At 54.8% G+C, this 19,348-nt stretch overlaps 1 protein-coding gene across 1 annotated transcript in view; it reads left to right on the top strand.

The window, feature by feature from the left end:
• Window positions 1-246: 246 nt before the first annotated feature.
• KLHL26 (kelch like family member 26) overlaps window positions 247-19,348 on the top strand; it is a 28,615-nt gene continuing 9,513 nt past the window's right edge. Inside the window, exon 1 of the mRNA XM_034997628.1 lies at window positions 247-320. The gene's annotated coding sequence lies outside the window, so the exon portion shown is untranslated. The remainder of the gene's footprint in view (window positions 321-19,348) is intronic.

Here is a 19,348-nt window from a genome sequence, read left to right as displayed (position 1 = left end):
CCCCGCCCCCTTCCCTCAGCTGAGCCGGCCCCTGCCCTCACCGCCCCCGCCCATCCGCAGACCCCACCTCTCTCCGCCCAGGCCACACCCCCTCATTAGGCCAGGCCCCACCCCTCGCCCAGGGCCCCGCCCCCTGCAGAGCAGGCCCGGTGGCGCCCCGCCCCCCCACCCCCCGCGTCTCTGTCTCCCGGGCCGGCGCGCGCGGCTCCCGTCACTTGAACGCGCGGCGGCGGCGGCGGGAAGATGGCGGAGTCCGGTGGCGGCGGCGGCGCTGGTGGCGGCGGCTTCGGCGCGGGCCCGGGCCCCGAGCGTCCGAGCAGGTGAGACCCGTGCGCAGGGTGGGCCGGCACCTGACCCGGGGCCAGGGTGACGTGTGGGGAGTCCTGGGGGTCGTGAGGGGCTGAGGAGCCACCTGGGCTGGTTCGAGGGTCTTTACGGGGGATTGCTGGCTTTAGGGGGTCATGGAGTACTGGGGGGACCGAGGGCTGCTGAGGGGCAGCCGAAGGCGGGCTGGGGGCCCCAGGACCTCGAGGTATCTGCATGCGGCCCTAGGGGTCTAAGGGGGCATTGAGGAGCATGGAAGTCTGAAGGGAAACCCATGGACTCCTGACTGTGATGGGGCCATGGGGGAACTGGGGATCCCAAAGGGTCTGGGAGGCAGAGAGGGCCTGAGGAGGGGACTATGGGCAGTCTTGAGCTTGTTGAGGCTGTCTTGGGGACTCTTAAGGAGGGGACTGATGAGAGCTTGAGGGGCTGAGGCCCAAGGCTTCCTGGAGGGTGCTGTAGGACCCTGCCCTGAAGTGTTTAAAGGTGGTCCTGTGGGCATGCTGAGGGGTCCTGGCGGGAGTGAGGACTGTGGAAGGCTAGAGATAGGGGGCTCAAGTGAATCTGAGGGCCTGAAAGAGGCCTAAAGGGCCTAGGAAAACCTCAAAGCAGAGGCTGCCGTTGTCCCCAGGGGTCCCAGTGTGTCCTTATGGGCAGGAAAGGGTCTGGAGTTCCCAGGGGTCCTAAGGAGCTGGGGTGGGTCTTGGGGAGCCTGAGGATGATGAGAGAACCCTGAAAGTCTAAGGAGGGTCCATCCTTGGTGCTCCTGTCTCCCATCCCCAAGGGGTTCAAATCCTCCCCCAGACTAAAGGACTTGAAGCAAGGTCTTGCCCACAGAAAAGGGAGGCTCCCTTTTCCTTTGTCCAAGTCCTGAGATAGGTTGCTTGAACCCCAGAATTGGTGTAAAAATTGAAGGTGTTGGTATGCATTGTTTTGGATTCTCAGAGGGGAGGAACACCTGCCTTAGGTAGCACAACCTTCCTCTTCTTACAGGGCCAGCGTGGCCCAGATCCTCCCGTCCTGGCCTCCCAGGAAAGCCTCCTTGGTTGGCCAAGGAGGAAATCTGGGCTCTTCCTTGATGGTGAGCGTACGGGAGCAAATAATTCCAGTGTGATACGTGATGTGTGCTGTGGAGGCAGTCCTCATTGTGGAGACTTGGCTGGTGCTGACCTGAAAGACCTGATGACTCCAGGCATGAGTGGGGCTTTAGAGGCCTACAACGGGGAGTGAGGAGAGATCAGAAGATTTTAAGACATTCAGGGGGTAGAGTTGGCAGGGCTTGTTGGCCAGGCATGAGGTGACACGTAAGGAACAGACAAAAGGGGACAGCTAACCCCAGGTCCCTGCCTTGGGCCCAGGAATGGGATCGTTTGGGGACAACAGCAAGGTGTAACTAATTACATACCGTATAATTCGCTCATTTTAGCTGAGCAGTTGATTGAGTGTTTTTTTTTTTTTTTAAGATTTTATTTCTTTATTTGACAGAGAGAGACACACAGTGAGAAAGGGAACACAAGCAGGGGGAGTGGGAGAGGGAGAAGCAGGCTTCCCGTGGAGCAGGGAGCCCGATGCGGGGCTCGATCCCAGGACCCTGGGATCATGACCTGAGCCGAAGGCAGACGCTTAACGACTGAGCCACCCAGGCGCCCCGATTTTTAATTATTTTATAGAGTTATGTGCCCTTTAAGACAATCCAGTTTTTTGAGAAGGCTTCCATCACCCCAAAGAGTTCCCTCAAGCCCCTTACAGTCAACCCCCAGCCTCAAACGCATCCTGATCTGCTTTTGCTTTCTAGTTTTGCCTTTTTAGAAATTGTATATGAATGGAATCCTACTATATGTGGCTTCTTATGTCTGACTTCTCTCCCTTAACTGAATGCTTTTGGAAGTTCATCTGTGTGGTCACAAGTATCAGAAGGATGTTCTTTATCATTGCTTCAGAGTATTCCATTGTATGCATAGACAGTTTGCTTACTCATTTACTGGTTAATGGACATTTGGGTTTCCGTTTTGACAATTACAAATAAAGTCCCTGTGAACATCCAGGTATGTGTTTTTGTGTGGATATATACTTTCATTCTCTTGGGTAAATACCTAGGAGTGGACTGACTGGGTCCTATGGTAGATGTAGGTTTAACTTTTTAAGAAACTGCCAACCTGTTTTCCAGAGTGACTGTACCATTTGCATTTCTACCAGCAAATGTACAGGAGTTCCAGTTGCACCCCATTCTTGTCTACGGTTGATGTGGCCAGTTTTTAATTTTAGCCATTTTAAGTATATACGGGTATCTTATTTTGGTTTTAATTTGTATCTCCCTAATAAGTAATAACGTTGGACACTTTTTCATGGTCTCGTTGGGTATTTATATCTTTGATAAAGTGTCTTTTCAAGTCTTTTGCCCATTTTCTAATTGAGTCATCGTCTTATTGTTGACTTTTAAGAATTTTTTATGTATTTTGGCTACAAGTCCTTTATCAGATATATGATTCACACTTTTTCCAAGTCTGTGGCTCATCTATCTATCTTTCTTTCTTTCATTTTCCTAATGATATCTTTCACAGGGCAAAATTTTATCATTTTGATGAAGTCCAGTTGATCATTGTTCTTCTCTAATGGATTACACTTTTTGTGTCATATGTAAGAAATCTTTTCTTTTTTAAAATTTTATTTTAAGCAGGCACCATGCTGGGCATGGAGGCCAACACAGGGCTTGAACTCATGACCATGAGATCAAGACCTGAGCTAAGATCAAGAGTTGAATGCTTAACTGACTGAGCCACCCAGGCACCCCTCTAAGAAATCTTTTCTAAATGGAGGCACTTTTTTTTTTTTAAGATTTTATTTATTTATTTATTTGAGAGAGAGAGCATGCATGCACAAGTGTGTGCGGCGGGGAGCAGAGGGAGAGGGAAAGGCAGGCTCCCTGCTGAGCAGGGCTCCAGGGCTCTCTTGCAGGACCCCGGAATCATGACCTGAGCTGAAGGCAGACACTTACTTAACTGACTGAGCCACCCAGGTGTCCTGGAGGCATTTTTTAAAAAGACATTTCCCCCACTTCCGGGATTCCCATTTGCCCCCTTCCATCCATCCTAGTGGAAAGATTACAGTTGTCTAGAGCAACTGATAGGGAAAGGGCTCTTATCCCTGTGGTGCTTGTATGGGGAGAAGGGCAAGAATCCCTAATATGGTGAGATGGAGCATGTGGAAAGAGGATCCAGTTTTGAGGGAGATTGTGGCACACAATATTTTGCCAAGGATCCCTTGAGATCTAGAGGCCTTTGTAATGTTCATTTATTCCTTCCTTCACTTATTCCAAAGGGGCCAGCGAGGCCTGGTGTATCACTTGCCCATGCCTCATTCCTTTTCATCCTTCCACACTCCCAGGTCATGTCCTCTCAGAGCCATCTGCCTGACCACCGAGCTCAGTTAGCCCCCAGAATGCTTTTTCTGGTCACCTTGGATTGTTTGGTAAAATTTTTATAGCATTAAATACTCACCCACAAAAAGTGAACAATTCTGTGACATTTAGTATATTCATAATATTGAGCAACTATCCCATCTGTCTAGTTCCAGAACATTTCCACCACTCCAAAGGAATATTCCGTACCTATTGGCAATCACTCCCCATTCCTCCTACCCCAGCCTCCTACAACTATTCATCTCATTTCCATCTCTATATAATTTACCTGTTTCATAAATGGAATCATACAATATGTGACTTTTTGTGTCAGGCTTCTTTCACTTTGTGTAATGTTTTTAGGATTCATCCACGTTGGAATGTGTATCAGTACTTCATTCATTTTTACGACTGTATAATATCTCACTGTGTGGACATACCATACATTTTGTTTAACCATTTGACCAACAGGTGGACATTTAGGTTGGTTCCACCTTTTAGCTAGTTGGACTGTGCTGCTGTGAGCGCACAGGTTCAAGTTTTTGTGGAAACACTTGTGTTCGGTTCTTGGGGTGTATACCAGGAGTGGAGTGGCTGGGTCATATGGCTGTTGTCTGTCCTTGATCACACTATCTCAACCCAACACCCCTTGGTGTGTTTATTAGTGGAAATGCCTTGAGGGTGGAGAGCGTCTGCCTCATTCTGTCTTATATGCCTGGAGCAAGGGCTGCACAGAGGAAGTAAATGTTCAAGAAATATGGCTGGGGGTGGGGAGGGAGAGAGAAAGGGATGGATGAAAGGGGTGTGGAAAAGCTCTCTAGGGCTTGCAGTCTGGCGGGTAGGAAGTCCCTTCCCTGGGATCGGGTCAGTCCTTCGCCTTTTCAGGGAGACTTGTGGGGTTGCTGAGGGCTGGGGGGAGGCTGGCTGTGGGGAGCTGTGGGGAGGCTGTGGGGTTGGTTTTCCAGTCTTCCAGGAGGCGCCTGCATCTGCCTTTTTGTCCCATGAAGGGTTTTGTCATTTGGCCAGGGATGGGGGCGGTTCCTGTCTTCCCCTTGGCCTTTCCAGCGGTCCCACAACTCAAGAAACTGTCCTCAGGAGGGACTGAGCTCCTCCACCCCCCCACCGCCCCCAGCGTTATATAACTTGTTTGTTCCAACTTCACTTTTCTGCAACCAAGGGGGAAAAAAAGAAAGAGAAAAGCTTATTCTCCTTCCTTCCCATCTCGAGGGATCAACAAAAAACTCGTTGCCTAGTAGAGATGGTCGTTAATAACCAAGCCGAACCTCGGGATGGTTGAAGCGTGGCTGTCTCAGCCGAGGGCTTGCAGAGGGGAGGTGGGGTCCTAGCCACAGGCTCACTCACACAAAAGACACTTGTTCTCTAGTGGGCCCCCTCCCAGCTCCACCTCAGGCCCTCCAAAAGGGTCCAGGCTCAGGAGGGAGGGGAGGTTTGCAGCCACTTGGGGTGTTGAGTTGGGGGAGAATGGAGGAATTCTCCTGGGAGATGCACTTTCCTAGCTAAAATTCCATCACTGTGAGGTGCCCAGCTGGCTGAGCTCTGGAGGGACCTTCTTGCCACAGAGGCTCTTCAGATGTTGGGTTGTTGGCATCCTCACTCCTCAGCCCATCTTCCCGAAAGGTGTCTGGATGGGACCCAGTCTGGCTGACTCACGCTGCTCCTGGGGGCTGAGGCGAGGGTATTGGGTGAGGGACGTGCCAGCCACAGGTGTTTTCATGGGAAGTTATGGCCCAGACACAGTGTGAGCGGGTTCGGCACAGTTCAGCAAGGCAGCTGTCTGCTTCTGGCTTGGTGACCTTTGCTTGTTTAAACTTTCTTAACAAGCCCTCTCTGGCGGTGTCCTAGATTGTCACCACTCAGCCCTGAGGCCCTGGAAGAGTTCAGGCCCCCAACCCTTGTGTGAAAGACTGGGGGAACTTTTGGCCTTCTGAGAAGGTTCTTCTTCCTTTGGCTTTGTCCTCTTTTCAGCCAGGAGGGAGGGGTAGGGGTTTGACCCTTCAGAGATGGGGCCTCAGCTCCTCCTCTTGAGAATTTTGGGAGATTTGGTGGTAGCAGGTGCCTCATCAGACCCACCTGTGTCTGTGGCCCCTCGTCTGATGAGCAGGGCCGCCCCACATACTGTGCACCTTGGGCATGTCTGCAACCCTCTGCACCTTAGACTGCTCATCTGGAAAGTGGGACCACAGGCCCACTGGGCAGGGTAGCTGGGACGAAGCAAGCTGGGGCCAGGGTGTGCTCAGTGGGTGCCTGGCATGTTGCCTGTGCATCTAAATTTTTTTTTTTATTTGAGAGAGAGAGACAGAGATAGTGAGAGAGAGCACGAGTGGGAAGGAGAGAGGGAGAAGCAGGGAGCCTGAATCAGGGCTCAATCCCAGGACCCCAGGACCATGACCCAAGCCAAAGTCAGATGCTTAACGGACTGAGCCACCCAGGCGCCCCTGTGCATCTAAGTGTTAATGCAGAAGTGGCGATGTTAGCCTGCAGTCCTGATGCTGCCCACATTCTGCCTGCCGTGCCTGAGTGGGGCCTGGCAGGACTGCGGGTTGTCGTTGGCAGGTCTTGCCTGCGAGTCAGTGTGGCAGGTGGGGAAAAGAGAAAGTTGGTGTGTTAGTCCGTTCTGGCTGCTGAATACCAAAGACTGGGTGGCTTATAAACAACAGAAACCTGTTTCTCAAAGTTCTGGAGGCTAGGAATTCCAAGATCGAGGCACCACCAGCAGGTTTGGTGTCTGGTGAAGCCACTTTCTGGTTCAGAGATGACTGTTTTCTTAGGGTATCCTCACATGGTTGAAGGGGCAAGGGGGCACTCTGGGATCCCACCCCCCCTTTCCTTTTAAGATTTTTTTTTTTTAAGTAATCTCTACACCCAATGTGGGGCTCGAGCTTACAAGCCCGAGATCAAGAGTCACATGCTCTACCAACTGAGACAGCCAGGCACCCCAGGGTCCATATTATAAGGGCACTGGTCCCATTCATGGCTCCCCCCTCATGACCCAATCACCTCCCAAAGCACCCCCCTCGGCCATCTTAATACCATCACATTGGGGGTTCGATTTTAACATGTGATTTCTGGGGGACACAAACATGTAGTTGGCTGAGCAGTTGGGAGGATGGTGGCACTGTTACTTGGTGGTAATGAGAGGTCAGTGGCAGGGGTAGTAGGAGAATGGCACATTCCAAATCCAAGGTGCTTCTGCAACACGGAGAGGGCAGATGCCTTCGGGTGGGCCTGGCACCTGGCAGCAGTACAGAGCGCAGCTCCGTGGGTCTCTGCAGGGCATTGGGGTGGGGGCAGCTGAGTCTGAGGCAGGCTGGGGGGAGCACTGGGCTGGAGGTGCTAGAGGGCCAGGCCAAGAAGCTCAGCTCCTCCTCAGGGAGCGAGGCGCCCCTTTCCTCACCTTCTCGCCAGCAGGGTCCTGCGAGCTCATGATGTGAAATTGCTCTGAAAACTGCTCACTTTGCCCCGAATTGTGGAGCATTTGTCTCACAGCTGGACCCCTTCCACCTGGTAGCTGTGACTCCCCTGGGGGCGGCCTTCTTGACGTCGGCCATAGGGGTAGAAAGGTTTTATTAGCCTCCGCTATCATAGTGCCATCTCCAGGGAGCCCATGCCGTGTGTCATCCCGCTTTTCTTTTCTTTTTTTTTTTTTTAAAGATTTTTTATTTTATTTATTTATTTGAGAGAGAGAGAATGAGAGAGAGCAAGCACATGAGAGGGGGGAGGGTCAGAGGGAGAAGCAGACTCCCTGCCGAGCAGGGAGCCCGATGCGGGACTCGATCCAGGGACTCCAGGATCGTGACCTGAGCCGAAGGCAGTCGCTTTAACCAACTGAGCCACCCAGGCGCCCCCCCATCCCGCTTTTCTTAACGCCAGTTATTTTTTATTGCCGATCCGCACGGGAGAGCTTAGCGAGACCAGGTCAGAGGTTTGTGCTCGCATCCCTCCCCAGACACTTTAAAAGTGAGGCTTTCTCTGCATTCCTGCCCTTTGGTCTTAGGTCATGTTGCAGACCTGGGGTTGAGGCCCTGGAGAAGGATGGGAGGAGTAAGGGGACTGGGAGGAAAGGCCCAGATAGAAACAATTCATCAACAGAGGTGACTTCTGGCATCTCTGGCTCCTTTCTCTTGTGGACAGGACTCGTTTGACACCTTTCTCTTCCTCTGGTGATGGTCCCATGGTTCCTGTGTGCCTGCTGCTATGCTTGGTGCTGGGCATAGGGGCCCCCAGGATGGTCAGGCCTTGCCCACGTGGACATGCTAGCAGGGTTAGCAAGACAGTTATGCAGTCATTTTTCCATACTTGCCATAAATGATCCTGAGGCCAGGTGGGAGGTTCCTGCCTTTTCTGGAAGGTTCTGAGAGCCTCCTCATGAATGAGGTTGAGGTGAGTCTGAGGGTTAGTATCAGCTTGGGGGAAGGGGGTCATGGGAAGTAGACTCTTTTCTGGGTATAGGCAAGTGGCATGTGTAGGTACTGAAGGAGGGGCAGCCTGGCTTTTTAGGGGTCATGAGGGCAGAGAGGAGCTGGAGGGGGTGGGAGGGAGGAGGCTGGGAGACTCGGTGGGGGGGTGCAGAGTTTGAGTGGGGGGGGCCTGGGTCAGATTTGTGTTTGGGAAGGATCCCTCTTTTGAGAGACAAAGGGGCCTAGACCTAGGTGGGAGCTGTAGAGATGGTGAGGTAGGCAGGGGTTTAGGGAAGATTCGAGATTGAACTCGTGCCATGTGCTGATCACCGGTGGAGGCCGGGCACAGGGTCACTGGCTCTCAGGTTTCATCCAGGACTGAGGAGTGAGTACTGGGGAAGGATCCATTAGGTAGGCAGGCAGGCAGGCAGGAGGTAGGAGAGGCCCCACTGGCCTGCGGCTGTGCTGCCTGTGAGCATCCAGTGGAGATGGGAGGCAGAGGTGGACTTCCAGCCTGGAGGGCTTGAGGGCTTATCTCTGCTTTGGAAAGCCCTTGTGCCTGTCCTTGCTCAAGGGCCTCAGGTCTTCCAGGGAGCAGCTCCTGGTCCCAGGAATGTGCCTTCTCCTGAGAAGAGGCTTTGGCCTAGCCTTAGCCACCCTGGGAGGTCTCCCCAGTTTCGATTCTGCCCGCCTGCTCTGAGCTTCACCTTGGGAGCACTCACCACACTACTGTCTCCTCCCATCATCTGTTGGCACATTATGTTGGTTCCACCTTTGAGCCACATCCCTGTCTGCCCCTTCTTCCCTTCTTCATCCCTGCTCTGAGCCACCATTGGCTCTTGCCCTCCCAGCTGCTGCCCCACACTCCAGCCAGTGGGTCCCTCCTGAGATAGGCATCAGACCATGTTGCTCTGCCTGCCACCTGTGGGCGGGTTCTTCACTCTCAGAACAAATTTTACTTCTCCATGTGACCCCCACCCCCACCCTCATAGTGAGTCCCTACCCACCCACTGGGCTCTCTGTGCTTCCGCAGCCCGGCTGGTCTCCCAACAGCACTCCTCTGGCACCCCTCCTGGGCCTTTGGTCTGGCTCTTCCTTGGCTAGAGTGTCTTGTCCCAGTGCTTTGCACAGCTCCAGTGTTGCCTCCTTGGGGCCTCCTGGTGGCTCTGTCCACCCGCCTCTCTGCATCCTCTGCCTTGTGCTCACAGTACATTCTGTATGCTTAAAGACCCATGTCCCCTAGAATGTGTGTGCTCCCCAGAGCAGAGCTTCCCCGTGGTGGCTCTGATTTGCTCCAGCAAATACCCCACACATAGCCTGTGACAGGATTTTGAGGGGACCTGGCCTGCCCTAGAGGCTTCTGGAACAGCCTTCTGCACTCTGCTGGCTGAGGATCCCCCTTTTCCTCACTGTATTTAATGGCATGGTCTGGGTAGAGAAACAGAAGCAGGCATGTTGTCAGTGAATCGGCCCATTAGAGAGAAGCCAGTGAGCAGTGCCCTTTTGCATGTGCTTCATTTAGTTAAGGAACAGGATCTCAGCCCCATGTGCTGAGCAGGGGAAACGGCCAGCCACTCTCCCTGTCCAGCTGCCTGCACTGGGAAGTGGGGGCCGGGGCCGCAGGGTCCCCACTGCCGGCAGACCCGCCTTCCTCCTGTGGTAGCCGCTCCGCAGCTGTGCAGACGAGCTCTTAACACTTGTTAACCCCGAGTCTCCAGTCCCTTCCTCCTGCCCCCTCCCCTTTCCCATTTCTCTCCAGAGAGGGCTGCTCAGGATTCACAGAACCCGTCCCCCACGGCTAAGAGAGCGCTTCCTTAGCATTCCTCCTCTGCCGAGCTGGGAGCGGGTGTTGGGGCGCAGCCAGCGCGGTTTCAGACCCCTGGCCGACCGGCTGAGGGGCTGATTTCTTCGCACACACCACCTCACCGCACACTGAAAATATTGTGATTCGGGAGGAAGTAACCGGCACCTTTGGGGAATCGCAGACCTTTCCTGTGAGGGAAGCAGCTTCCGGAATTGAACAGCTCAGCCTAGAGGAAATCTTGAGGGGTGGACCTTTGGGCTTTCAAAGGCCTCGAGGGGGGTCACCCGAGATTGAGACCGAAGATGTTTTCTGACGCCACAACTGCAAGATTCCACAGGGTCAAAGACGGATGGGGCGGGAGCGGGCTGGGCTGCATATCCGGAGAGCTCTCTCTCCGTGGGATGTTAGACTTTGAAGCCGGCTGCTGCAGGAAGCAGGAGCAGAGAGACCTGATCGCCAGAATCTACCGAGAGACCGGAGCTGCGAGTAGGGCAGTCCCTCAAGATGGGGTTGCGGGGTGGCACTGTGTCCTTGAGGCGGCAGGCGCGTGAAGGAGCCCCCCTGAGGACCCCCGAGGCAGCCTTCACGTAGACAAGACAGGACTGTGTTTGAAAGTTTTAACTGGGTGCTTGCCCTGGTGAAATCTGGTGGGTCCCAGGAGAGTGCCTCTTGCTCTCTTTTCTCCCGCTCTCTGTCATGCAAGGGGGTGAGGCAGGGCAGTTGGGAGCACACAAATGTTTATGCTCCACGGGAGTCACTTACAGAAGCAAGGGGTGGTGTTTTTCTTGCCGAGGCTGATGGCACAGCACAGCCCTGCAGCTCCAGCCTTAGGCTTGCTTCCAGCGTTTTAGCATTTAGAGTTGCTGAACTTTCGCGGTGGGGTACATGGGGAGCTTGCTGACCTTTCATGGGGAGCTGGCTGTCTTGTCACAGGCAGGCAGGACTCAGGCTGAGTTCGGCCACTACCCACTTGCTACAGATCACCCAGCTTGTACTTCCTCAACCCTCCCTGCCCCTCCCATCCCCGGGGTAGAAAGCCCGTGTGCTGCGCAGGGAGAGGCGGCAGCTGGAGAAGTGGTAACTCCATGGTGGTTTTTTCTGAGGCTCATCTGGAACGTGGTGGACAGGAGCCCTGGATCAGAGGCTTCTAACATTGAAGGCCCCCTTCGGTCATGAGCGCCAGAAACTCAATTCTCTGCCTTATATTAGAAAATAAAAGTTCAGGGGCGCTTGGGTGGCTCAGTCATTAAGCGTCTGCCTTCGGCTCAGGTCATGATCCCAGGGTCCTGGGATCGAGCCCCACATCGGGCTCCCTGCTCAGCCAGGAGCCTGCTTCTCCCTCTTCCACTCCCCCTGCTTGTGTTCCCTCTCTAGCTGTCTCTCTCTCTGTGTCAAATAAATAAATCTTTAAAAAAAAAAAAAAGAAAAGAAAAGTTCATTGTTCACATTAAAAACAAAAAAAGGTTCAGGGAGAGTTCTAGTTTTAGGTACATTGAGATTCAGGGCTCAAATGATTCCCTTGGACTCCGTGACTCCTTTCTCTCAGCTCTGCCTTCCCTCCTGGCTGGGCAAGGTGACCTAGCCTTGCAACCCCAGGGGGAACACTAATTTCCATTCTGGTCGCTCCAGCAAAAGTCCCAGGGAAGGCTCTGATTGGATCACATGGGTCACACCCCCATCCTGTGGCCAGGGATCTGGGAAGCTCTAATTGGTCATGAGTCTCCCTTTCCAGTCCAGAGATGGGGTCTTCTGATTCCTACCACTGGGGAATAGGAGGTTCCCTGAGGAAAACAGGAGGCCCTTATCAGAAGAGGGGAGGGATGTTGGCACCCCCTGCCTGTGTCTGGCCTAGCACCACTGGTCATGAGCATGTGCCATTTGGCAGAACTGTCTATTTTGGGGCCTCAGCACCTGTCCTGCAGGTGAGGTAGCTGGGCTGGACACTGAGATGTTGGAATTTGGCAGTGCTAGAATCTCACTAGGTTTCTGAGTGAGTGGTGCTTTGGGGCCACATAGTCATACACCTACTTGCCTGACCTCTAGAGTGAAGGGGTTTTGCTTATTCAAATGGCTCTGTCTCCAAGCCCAGTGCAGTGGGGGTAATGTGGGGGGATGGGCTCTGCCTGGGATCGGCCTTGTGTCAGTGGGTGGCATAGCCTCAGCCTGAGACTTGTCCACTCGTCTGCCCCTGCCGCCCCTCACATGGAGGCCCTGGCTGGGCTTTGAGGGGAAAGAGAGGCTGTGGAGAACCCTGGCTGGGTCATGAGGGCAAACATGGCCATAGGGGAGAGCTTCTCCTTTCAGAAGGCTCAGAGGGTAACGTGGCAGGGGTGCATGGAAAAGCTGGTGGCCTTGGAAGTGTGGCATAAGGAGGAAGGTGGGGGGGCAGGAGGAGTCAGCCCTTCAACACGGGGAACAGCATGAGCAAAGTGTGGAGGCCAGACATTCTAGAAAAAATCCTGTTCAGTGCTTCCTGGATTGAGCCCAATCAAAGGATAACATACCCAGTCCCAGAACTTGGACCAGGAGGTTTCGTGGAGGGGATGAAGAGAGCAGGTATATGCAGTAGGTATCTGCAGCGAGCAGAGATATGAGTCAGGCTCTAGCCAGCCAATGCTACCACCTGGTAACCATCTACCTGCCACCTCACCGATCCATCTACCCACCTATCCACCCACCTGTCCATCCATCCATCCATCCATCCATCCATCCATCCATCCACCCACTCATCTACCCACTCAGCCATTCAGCCATCCAGTCAGTGAGCATGACTGAGCTCTGAGCACATGGTGCCAGGTGCTGGAACACAGCAGGAGATAGAACCTGCCCTGTGCTCCCCTGGTGAGGCTCCTGTTTTAGCCTCGGAGAGATAGGCTGGAAACTGATGGATGGTGTACCAGATGGAGCAATGATCAGGGAAGACAAGTAGAGCTGGGCTCGGGGGGCATAGGGGCCTGGGTGAGGCTCTCCCAGTGTGACCTGGCAGAGTGGGATTACGTCCCTCATGGTGGCTGGAGGATTGGTGGGATAGTCCACACCCTTGCCCTGCCAGCATTGAGGAGCCACAGCCTGCCCTTCCTGCTGGCCAGCTCTATGTTCAGTCATGGTTCATTGTCCTTGGAGAGTGGTCTCAGCCCAGCTTTGGTCTCCCCATCTATATCATGGAGGTGATATGGGGCCTACCCATCTGAGGTTACAGAGAGGCCGGCACCTGCCAAGGCCTTTTGTATGCTGTGTGGCCTTGGGTGGGTGCCTGAACCTCTCTGTGCTTCAGTGTCCCCGTCTGTAAGATGGTGATAATAGTGGTATCCTCCTTTCCGTATTGCCCACTGGGAGGTGAGCTGGGAGCCACGTCTGTACACACCCTGGCCCACAGCCCTGCATGGGGGGTGCTCACTGCAGGGCAGGGAGGGGCAGAGGTAGTGTGAAGACAGCTTGCTGCTGGTGAGGGAAGTAGGGTCTGGGTGTCCACTTTTCTTTCTAGGCTTGAGAAGTGGCCAGAGTAGAGCAGGTTTGGGTTTGGAGGAGTGCTGCCACAGGGTCTTCCTGTCCATCAGCAGTGGCCAGGACCCTGTGTGTCCTAGGCTTAGTCAGAGGCTGGGGTGATGGCACAGGGCCTGGGCAGGAGGTCACAGCCTAGCTCGAGGGACACTGGGCTGACAGTGGCCCATGAAGAATGAGGCTGTGGAGGGCCACGGGGGGCTGAGGCGGGAGAGTGATGGGGTTTGATGTTGTTAGCTTACCCAGGTGGGAGGGTGGGCAGTGCCTGCAGAGTTCTGGCTGTGACCCAGTGGATATTTGGGGAATGCAGGGATCCATGTGGTTTGTCCCTGTCATAGAAAAGCAGGATGACCGAGTTGGCAGGGCCTGCCTGGAGTGGAGCCGGCACCAAGTGTGGCCACCCCACGCCAGGCTCTGTGGACACGGAATCTTGGGCGGGCTTCCGGGTAGGCTCGCCAGGGTCTCACTGTGAGGCTTGTGCTATGTGGAGGCAGACCCCAGCCACTGCTTCCAGCCCTGGGGAATTTACTTCTCGGGACGCCTGGGTGGCGCAGTTGGCTAAGTGTCTGACTCTTGCTCTCAGCTCAGGTCTTAATCTCAGGGTTATGAGTTCAAGCCCCGTGAAGCTTTACTTCTCTTACCATGCTGGGTCCTTGGTCCTTGGGAGGATTCAGGATGGTTCTTTCTTTCTTTTTTTTTTTTTTTTAAAGATTTTATTTTATTTGAGAGAGAGAGAAATAGCATGAGAGAGGAGAGGGTCAGAGGGAGAAGCAGGCTCCCCGCCCAGCCGGGAGCCCGGTGTGGGACTTGATCCCAGGACTCCGGGATCATGATCTGAGCCGAAGGCAGTCGCTTAACCAGCTGAGCCACCAGGGGCCCCAGGATGGTTCTTTCAAGGTGGATGTGGGTTCCAGAACCTCTGCCTGCCTGCCTCGATGACCTTTCCACCCCAAGGCTCCCTGGCTGTCATGTGGGGGCTCTCAGGAGTTGCCAGCCCCAGGTGCCTGCAGGTGGCACTGTTACTTCCTGCTGGGAACTACCTGACATCCCCTCTCTTCTGTTACCCTGTCACTGCCTGGTGAGCCCAGACAGGCAGGAGCCAAGGACATACACGTAGGGAGATAGCTATGATGGTGATGGCATGAAGAAGGTGAAGTGAGCAAGTGTGGCCTGGGGCTCCTTTGCAGGACTCTGGGAGGGCATCTCTGTAGGCAACATGTTTCCAGGATGGACTCAGAGTGGGCTCTGGCCATTCCCACGCCTCCGGCTGGGTGGGAGGGAGCGGAGGAGACTCTGCCCCTGTCCATCGGCCTGGTGCACTTGCCCTCCTGGCACAGATCCACTCATGGGGTGCGCAGATAGGCCTTGGCGCTGGGCATCCTGTCTTAAATTATCGAAGAAGACGTGGGAAAAAAACAGCATGATGACCAGGAATGAGAAGTAAACAACCACTGATGGCATAGAGAGGGCCCAGGCTCGGTGGGGAGACATGGGATCTAGGGGCCCTGGCTGGATTTCTTCTCTCCCTTTCTAGGTCTTTGTCTCCTTCCCTCTGGGTGTCTGTCCTCCCCGTCTGGGTTTCTGTCCCTCACTCTCTGAGTCTTTGTTCCCCCCTAGATGTCTGTTAGTGCTTTGGTGTCCTGGCCTGCTGGGACACTGCAGTGAGGACCTTCATCTGCTCCTGAGCTCCACGCTTGTCGACCCAGAAGCCCCATTCTTTTGTCTGCTCCCTTGGGAGCCCAGGGATCAAGCCCTTATCAGGAGGGATAGCCCCAGGAATGGGCTGTTGCCGCCTGAGGGGTGAGGAGGGCGGGGCAGCCTCTGGTGAGCAGTCCCCAGAGAAAGCACACTGACGTGAGCATGGGGGCTGCGGGCCAGCCTGAGCACTTGAGGGCCCGTGCAAGGTGCCAGAACATGGTGACTCTATCCTTTGGGCTGGGAGCACAGTACCCGGAGCTGTGAAATATTGTGGTAACCATGGCAACAGTAGCTGGGGGTGTCTGCCTTTGTGGGGCATATGGGACTCTGGCTCAGATGCACTTTTCCCCACGGAGCTGCGTGCCTAGGAGCCAGCGCTTTGGCCTTGGCAGTCAGCAGGTTGTGGTAGAGCAAGAAGTAGAAGCCAGTGCTGGAGCTGCTTGCAACTGTAGGGGCTGTGCTGGGCCTCAGTTTCCCTGTCTTGGAGGGGGATTCATGCGGTTGCATGTGAAGAACCACGCCTGGCATGTGCTCAGTCAGTGGGCCTGCCTTGTTAAGAGTCAGAGGTGGATAGGAGGGAGAAGGCAGAGAAATTTCCAGTGTGGCTGGAGGACAGGGGGTCGGGGGAGGGTGTTGTGTGAAATAGGGCAGAGAGGTGGACCAGCTGGCTGCCAGAGCTTCTCCAGCCCCCACCCCGCCTCCGGGTTCTGTCTCCCTCTCTGGGTCTCTATCCCCCTTTTTCTGGGTCTCTGTCTACCCCCCTTTCCCGGTCTCCCTCCCCACTTCTTTCTGGGTCTCTGTCCCCTCTCTCCGGTGACGTGCGGCATCTTCCCTGCTGATGCACCCGGGACCCTCGGGTGGAGTGGCCTGGAGCTCCCTGGTACGACATCGGCCGGGGTGTGAGCCAACCAGCTGTGCGGCGCTGCTGCGCTCCATCGAGCCCCATGGACAATAAAACCAAAATTGGCTTTGAAAGTGGAAGTGCTCTCCGATTTGAGGGGAAGTGAGGGAATTTGCATGTCAGAACAGTATGTTAAAGGGGCAATACCGTCAGACTCTGTTCTGGCCCGAGCTTTGGGCTCCATGTGGGGGTGGGAAAGGATTTTACAAAACCCCAAAGAAATGTTTCCATGAAATTCTTTCTTGTTCTTGCCTTTCCCTTTTTTTTTTTTTTCAACATTCCAGTGAAAAGAACTGTTCCGGGGCTTCAGATCTCTCCTGTAGGGTTGGGAAACCAACCATGGAGACCAGGGCCAGCAGCCAGATGAGGGCAGGAGTGGGGGAGCACCCACCCCACGAGGTGTCGCTTCCAGGGCAGCCCCCACCTCCACTGTGGGTCCCTGTCACTGGGGCACGGGGACCACAGTTGGTGTGGTCCTGCACTTCCTATGGCTTTCCCCACTTGGCCATCTTATCTTGGGCTGGGTCCCCCTAAAACAGACCCTTAAACAAATATTCCAGCCCATGGTGTATCTGGGGGTGACCCCATGAAGGACTGGTGTCGGAGGGGGAAGGAACCCACACCGGGGGTGCCAGCCAGGAGCTGGAGACAACGTGGGCAAAGGGCTTGGCCAGCTGAGGACCCCCAGGGGATTGTGGACGCCTTGCCACAGGTGGTCCACCTGGAGGGGTCTTTACCCTACCCAGTCCCACTTTATGTTAGCGTTGGTGTAGGGGAAACTCTAAGGGACACAGTGGCTGTGTCCCCATGTCCAGCACAGGCCTGGGCCTGGCCAGGGGTGCCTAATGACAGTAGTAGGGGATGCAGTATGGGAGTAGGGGGTCAGGACAGCCTTGAGCCCAGGCCAGACCTGAGGGGGCACACGTAGCCCCTCCGAGGCCAGATCCAGGCCAAGGGTGCAGCTGGGGCGGCAATAAGCGGCCTCCAGAGACGTCCTGACCCGGCTGCTGACGCATTGGCTCCGATGACTCAGTGCGGGTGACCGTGGCTCGGGTGGCCGTCTGGAGACTCGGACAGGCTCAGGGCTGCCGCCGCCGCCTTCCTGGGGACCCGTGGCCCCGCCGTGCCGACCGCCCCCTGTCTGGGCTGGCCTGAGTAATGGGTCCTTCCCTTAGTCATCGGTCCCAGGCCTCAGCCCTCCCTCCTCCTCCTGCCCACCTCCGCCCAGCCAAGCCTGTCTGTCCTGGGGACTCCAGCCCCTGCCAGCTTCCTCCCTCCTTCCCTGAGCTCCTCAGAGGCTGTGAGGTGTGTGTGGGGGGCGTTGATGGGAGCTTCAGGGACAGCTGTACCATCTGTGAGATGAGAGGGGAAAATCAGCCTCGTAGGTACCATGAGCCTTGCCAGGGGCGTGAGGAGAAGGGCCTGGGGGAGGATGAGGTGTGTACAGAAAGGAGCCGTTTCCTCCCCACTCAGTGCATCTCAGGCCTCATACCCTGTGAGCAGCTGTGCGATGGGCTTGGTCGGGGGCTCTGGGCGAGGGGTGTCCTAACTCCTACAGAGGAGCATTTTCATGCTTCTGTGCTCAGCTGAAGGCCAGCCCTTTGTCAGAAGGTACAATAATTCTTTATACCCCTTTGGAAGGTTAGTTTAGCTGGTTTCTCATCTTTGGCCCCCAGAAACGGGATTTGGTGAATATCCTCCTGCGTCCATCATCTTGTACATGTAAGTATATCTCAGATAAATCCCAGAAGCAGACTTGCTGGATCAAGGATGTGAGACTTTAGAATTTTGCTAGGTCTCTTGAACTGCCTTCCTGGGGATTGTTCCACTTCACACTCCCACTGGGAACCGATGTGAGTGTCTACTCCCAGACAGCCAATGCTTCTGCTCACACGAGGGGTAAAGCCAGTCCCTTGCTGAGTGCACTTCTCTTATTGTGAGCCCTACTGACTCTTAGGTCTCTCCAGCCAGGTGTGTTTCCTTTCCTATGAATGATCAGCCCACATCCTTTGTGCATCTTTCTGTGAGATTGCTGGTTTTATATTGATTTTTTGGTGCTCTTTATATATGGAGGACCATAGTAGACGTATGTCCAGGGACCAGCCAGCACCAGAATGAAGTTTCCCCTAGTGTAAAATCTTCTTCTGGTGGAGGCATGCATGTGCATGCCAATCCCTGGAGCTTAGAGGAAGCACATGAAGTCCTTTGGCCCTGCCTCATAATCAGTCAGAAACTTGTAAGAAAAAAATGAAGCCAGCTGAAAGCAAAATGGCAAAGGCTGGGGTGTAGGAGGGGGCACACATGTACAAAATCTATGAGGCAAGTTGTCCACAGAGAGGCATCTGCCATGTGCCAGTGCTCTGTGAGTGGTTCCAAGCTTGAAGTTTCTAAGCACTTGGCCCCATTCAGGGGCATGTGGGTGGCTTGTATGGGTGGTGACAGGATGCGGCCCCTCTCTGGGCCGTGCCACCTCCTCAGCCCAAAGGGAAGCTGAGGGAAGTAGCTGCGGCCCCTCATTTACCAGGAGGTGATGGGGACGAGGGAGAAACTCATGGCAGCCCTATGACATCCATGCTTCTGCCTGCCTCTTTTGACAGCCAAGAAAGTGAAGACCCAGAGGACAAGAGTATGTGCTGAAGTAACAGAGCTGATGGATGGCAGAGCAGGGGTCGGAATCCTGCCCTCTACCTCTCATACCAGTAACCGGGTAGAGCCTGGTGGGGCAAGGGCCATGGTGTGGCCCTGGCAGGCTTCCTGGAGGAGCATGTCTCTCTCACTCACTGAGCTGCATCTTCCCACCTTTGGGTCCTGGACCAACCTTGAGACACTCTGCTTAGGGCCAGGCTCTGGATGTGTGTGACTCTAATGGATCCTGATGATGAAGGTGGCATGTTGATGGTGTCTGTGTGTCACTTCTTACACCCTACAGCTTCATCAGTGTGGAGTGGGGTCTGTGGGGAGTGGCACTTCTGTCCCCAGGGCTGCCCATACCTGCCGAGTCTGAGTCTGAGTCTCGTTGTGGTCCCTGGTTATTCACCGCATGGTGAAGTTTGAGATGTGCCTCTTCTTCACTCCCTGGCCCTGGGAGGGAGGCCCTGAGGGGTCACACCAGCTGTCCCTGGCCTCTAGGCCTCTGTGCTCCACAGAGAAGTCGAATGCTGGCCCCAGGCAGGAGGGGCCTGTGGTGTGGGGGAAGGTGGTTCCCTGTGCTGTCTTGGTGCAGGTTGGGCCCCAGGTGGGGCTGCAGGGAGAGGGTGGGCTTCTCAGGGCAGGCCTTTTGTGGAAGCCAGGCCTTTGGGACCAAC

The sequence above is a fragment of the Mirounga leonina genome, unplaced genomic scaffold (genome assembly GCF_011800145.1).
Source record: "Mirounga leonina isolate KUSES-001 unplaced genomic scaffold, KU_Mleo_1.0 Mir_94, whole genome shotgun sequence".
NCBI lineage: Eukaryota > Metazoa > Chordata > Mammalia > Carnivora > Phocidae > Mirounga > Mirounga leonina.
Note: the sequence above shows the minus strand (reverse complement) of the source record. Positions and strands in the feature narration are given on the sequence as shown.